We start from the raw sequence: 5,000 nt of genomic DNA on the forward strand, positions 1-5,000 counted from the left end.
AACACCAGGTGAAGAAACAGACATCATCAACGAAAGACTAGTCGGATTCGTCAGAGCAGATGACAAGCATTGTTGACCCTGCATAAGCAGAGATTCATCTCCAATGTGACTGTGGTAACAGTTGCCAACACTAGCTCACAGGCTAAGTCTAACAACGCAAGGAATATTAGTAGCTGTGAAAACTAAATGCTGATTAGGTGTGTGTTTAGTACACCTTGCTGTTATCACTTGAACAAGAGTTTTGCACTCTCCTTCACATTGGTCGTGGTTTGAGCACGAGAGTTGAGAAAATGCACTCCTCATGCACATATTGCACTCCTCCTATCAATACCAAGATCCAAGGGCAGGCTAAAAGTTACCCCTTAACCTACTGATCTTGGAACGCTGTAAAGCATTCTTAGCACTGAATAGAAAAAGGCAACAATACACAAGAGGAGCTGAGTTCTCCTCTCAGCTACACTTCGTGGTTCTATCCGTTTCTCTACAAGCGGTTTCACGTCCTTTTGAACTCTCTCTTCAAAGTACTTTGCAACTTTCCCTCACGGTACTTGTTTGCTATCGATATTACCATCGTATTTAGTCTTAGGAGGAGTTTACCTCCTAATTTGGATTGCACTCTCAAGCAATCTGACTCTATCCGCGACTAAAGCCAGTAATCGATATTCCATTAACCAAGATCTGCCACCGGCCTAGAACCGTCTCTGGGAAGAGGGCCCTTGTCAGAGGGACTTGCAGATTTAGTTGAAATAATCGTGACTCTAGCCATTACGCAGCACCGCTTTCCACCTTTCAATGGAAAACCTTTGCGCCGGACTCATCCCTTTTCACTCGCCGTTACTCAGGGAATCTCATTTGATTTCTTTTCCTCCGCTGAATTATATGCTTAAATTCGGCGGGTAACCTCACCTGATCTGAGATCAAAAATATTGATTAAGTTGATTAATGTTTATTTGTGTTGTTTGCAAGCAAGCAACGTAAATCTACTTTAATGTTTGCACAAATTTTGCCTTTGCATTACTTCTTAGGTCTGCTTTAACAGAATGAAATAGCTACTATTTGTACGATTTATACAAGTGCAAGAAGATTCATCAGTTAACAGGTTAGTTGATCACCATAGTTATCTGCAATACGACTTTAGCGTCGTCAGATAGGCGACTAACCTTAGAATCTCATGCTAGTATCTATTCATATATACTGCTTGCAGAGATGAAATATGCATTGTACACAAAATTTATCATGTGAAACAAGTAGATTTGAGATTCTCCTTACTAAATTGCAACGAATTGCAATTAAGAAAAGGAATAAAACATCAAGATTCATGCATATAAATATACAATCCTCTCAAAACAATGCATATATGGTAGTATGCAAGTGTTTTGTTGATTATTTTACATCTCAACTCTCAGACAGATGTGACCTCGGAAAAGACCCGAAAGCCGCAATGTGCGTTGGAAGCTCAAGTGCTCGGCGTGTCCTGCAATTCGCACCGATTATCGTAGCTAGCTACGTTCTTCATCGATTGGTAATTCGAGTGATCCACCGCTTGAAGATGTATCTTTGCCACCGTGGGACTTTTAATAAGTATCCTAAATCTGCATTGAGAGGGTTTGAAAACAATTGTATGCAGTTTATAAAAACCATAGTTGTCTTTACTTAGTTAGGCGAAGAAGTGTAAAACTTCCTTCTTTAAACCTTGCCGTCAGCATAAGCTGAAGACTTGATCAGGTACCAAGTATGTAGCAAGACAGGCTTTTCATTATAAACTACAATTGTTTTGCAAAAGAAATTATGGCTATCGTTAGATAACCCTCACTCTTTGTTGCATTGGATAATGAAAGATGGATGTATGAATGAACGAATGTAATGCAAATTAGAATCATGTTGCAATGGCTAAATGTTTGCAATAAACATTCACAATTGCGACTCTAATGCAAATACAATTCAATTGCATTCACCATATTAGCATCTACAATATCACTATGCAGAGTGTTTGATTGTTTGAAGGTTGTATTTCTCTTATAATAAGAGGGTAATACGTTAATGATCCTTCCGCAGGTTCACCTACGGAAACCTTGTTACGACTTTTACTTCCTCTAAATGATCAAGTTTGAACATCTTTCCAGCACAATCCGACCACTAGTTTCCCAATGGTCTGGATTGACCAGTCCGAAGTCCTCACTAAATCATTCAATCGGTAGTAGCGACGGGCGGTGTGTACAAAGGGCAGGGACGTAATCAACGCAAGCTAATGACTCACGCTTACTGGGAATTCCTCGTTCATGGGCAATAATTACAATGCCCAATCCCCATCACGAAATGGGTTCAAGCGGTTACCCACTCCTTTCGGAGCAGGAAACAGTATGCACGATGACCACTTCAGTGTAGCACGCGTGCGGCCCCGGACATCTAAGGGCATCACAGACCTGTTATTGCTCTGTTTCGTGCGGCTGCGAGCGCCGCTTGTCCCTCTAAGAAGTCCTTACAGTGCTACAGCATCCTTACCCTAGCCAATTCTGTAGGCTAATAGCAGCAGAGCCCTCAACAGCCGAAACCATCAAGAGATACTACCACCCACAGGTTGACTAAGGGGGAGTACTGCAGTGTAAACTGCAAGTCTATTTAGTAGGCTAGAGTCTCGTTCGTTATCGGAATTAACCAGACAAATCACTCCACCAACTAAGAACGGCCATGCACCACCACCCACTGAATCAAGAAAGAGCTCTCAATCTGTCAATCCTCTCAGTGTCCGGGCCGGGTGAGTTTTCCCGTGTTGAGTCAAATTAAGCCGCAAGCTCCACTCCTGGTGGTGCCCTTCCGTCAATTCCTTTAAGTTTCAGCTTTGCAACCATACTTCCCCCGGAACCCAAAAACTTTGGTTTCCCGGAAGCTTCCATTCGAGTCATGAAATTAGTTACTCAGAATGATCGCTGGTTGGCATCGTTTATGGTTAGAACTAGGGCGGTATCTGATCGCCTTCGAACCTCTAACTTTCGTTCTTGATTAATGAAAACATTCTTGGCAAATGCTTTCGCTGTAGTTTGTCTTGCGACGGTCCAAGAATTTCACCTCTAGCGCCGCAATACAAATGCCCCCGTCTGTCCCTCTTAATCATTACCTTGGATTCTTAAGACCAACAAAATAGAACCAAGGTCCTATTCCATTATTCCATGCAAGATCATTCAAGTTAAGGTAGTGGTACGCATCATATAGATGGTTGACCATACCGTTTTTAGGCACCTCTTTCGAGGTTTTGGACGCCTGCTTTGAGCACTCTGATTTTTTCAAGGTAAAAGTCTCGATCGCTTGAATCAACACTCGGTAAAGAGCATTGATAGCAAATATCGAGCAATTTTCTGTCTAAACACTATGAATGTAACCACCAGGAAAGAGGAATGAAGGTTCAAGCAAGCATCCGTAGACACAAGCAAGAAACCTAACATCACCATCTAACCCTTTAATCAGTGGACCCCATAGGTTCGACTGAAATCCAACTACGAGCTTTTTAACCGCAGCAACTTTAATATACGCTATTGGAGCTGGAATTACCGCGGCTGCTGGCACCAGACTTGCCCTCCAATAGATCCTCGTTAAAGGATTTAAATTGTACTCATTCCAATTACGGGGCCTCAATAGAGTCCCGTATTGTTATTTTTCGTCACTACATCCCCGTACTGGGATTGTGTAATTTGCGCGCCTGCTGCCTTCCTTAGATGTGGTAGCCGTTTCTCAGGCTCCCTCTCCGGAATCGAACCCTAATTCCCCGTTACCCGTTACAACCATGGTAGGCGCATAACCTACCATCGACAGTTGATAAGGCAGTTGCTTGAGGGATACATCGTCGGCTCAGAGGCCATACGATTTGCTCAGTTATTCAGAGTCATCACAAGAAATGCAACCGAAGTTGCTAAGATCCCCACTGCTAGTCCTTAGACAGCGACCGAAATCACTGAACAGGGTTCTAGGTGAATAAGAATCATTGGTCTTGTACTAATAAATGCGATCCTTCCGTCAGCAAGCTGAGGTTGGAACACTTGTTCATGTATTAGCTCTAGAATTACCACAGTTATCCATGTAAAAAAGAATATCCGAGGAACCGTAACTGATTTAATGAGCCATTCGCGGTTTCACTTTATAAACAGTATGTACTTAGACATGCATGGCTTAATCTTTGAGACAAGCATATGACTACTGGCAGGATCAACCAGGTAACTTGATGTTTTAGCAAAGTAAAATGCTAAACAAGTTGTTTTTGCAGCTATAAATACGATATCCTCAGCTAACAACCAGCAAGTGGATGTTAACTTTAACGAGGTATCGAGATTTATGTCGTGCATTAAGATGATTCTGCAGAAAACTCTTTAGAATCCATCTTCTTCCACTAAAATGTGCAAGCACATCTAGCAGGAGTAACCATTGCTGGGTACGTTTGCAAGTCAACTAAACAGCATAGTATTATAACCGCTTGATACCAATTTCTTGGATCAATCTGCGGTCTGCTTTGCACAAGCAGAGCTCAATACTAATACTGCTCACTCTGTTGAGTGACTAGTTTGAACATATATGCAAGATATGAAGTCTGATAGCATTAAAGCCCAACTCTCATAGATATTGTCAGTCGTACCAAGGAAGACCTTAGGTCTTGCAGGTACTCTACCTTTGTATAATAGTGTGTGGTGATAAGATGATTGACGATCCAAACCCATTCAGGCCCGTCTCTTCAACCACCAAACATCAACAGAATAACAGGAATAGATGCGTGAACAGCTACAGTCTGGACCATACCACTGCTTGATGCATTGACTTATCCATAACCGTAGACAATCACTTACCTCCCCATCAACTACTGATGGTTGCTTCTCTCAATTCAGCAACTACACTCACCACATATAACACAATAAATCTGGTTGTGATCTAAAACCTCTTTTTCTGAAAATTAGACTAAGTCCGTGTCTATTTTTGACACCCAATAACTTTTGAACCATAAGGTCAATCGCGATCAT

At 42.0% G+C, this 5,000-nt stretch overlaps 3 non-coding genes across 3 annotated transcripts in view; all 3 read right to left on the reverse strand.

Moving 5' to 3' along the window:
• Positions 1–920, reverse strand: part of LOC149092601 (large subunit ribosomal RNA) — a 4,168-nt gene extending 3,248 nt beyond the window's left edge. Inside the window, exon 1 of the ribosomal RNA XR_016200727.1 lies at positions 1–920. This exon is cut by the window's left edge and continues 3,248 nt beyond it. This is a non-coding gene — a ribosomal RNA (large subunit ribosomal RNA).
• A 476-nt stretch (positions 921–1,396) lies between these two features.
• On the reverse strand, positions 1,397–1,551 carry LOC149092602 (5.8S ribosomal RNA). The gene has a single exon (XR_016200734.1). It is a non-coding gene; the product is annotated as a 5.8S ribosomal RNA (ribosomal RNA).
• Positions 1,552–2,038: 487 nt separating this feature from the next.
• LOC149092603 (small subunit ribosomal RNA) lies at positions 2,039–4,208 on the reverse strand. Its single transcript, XR_016200787.1, has one exon. It is a non-coding gene; the product is annotated as a small subunit ribosomal RNA (ribosomal RNA).
• Between the last annotated feature and the right edge of the window lie 792 nt (positions 4,209–5,000).

Source organism: Tetranychus urticae, unplaced genomic scaffold (genome assembly GCF_039701765.1).
Source record: "Tetranychus urticae isolate SD_2017Ah unplaced genomic scaffold, NJAU_TeUrti_SD_1.0 Scaffold_7, whole genome shotgun sequence".
Classification (NCBI taxonomy): Eukaryota; Metazoa; Arthropoda; class Arachnida; order Trombidiformes; family Tetranychidae; genus Tetranychus; species Tetranychus urticae.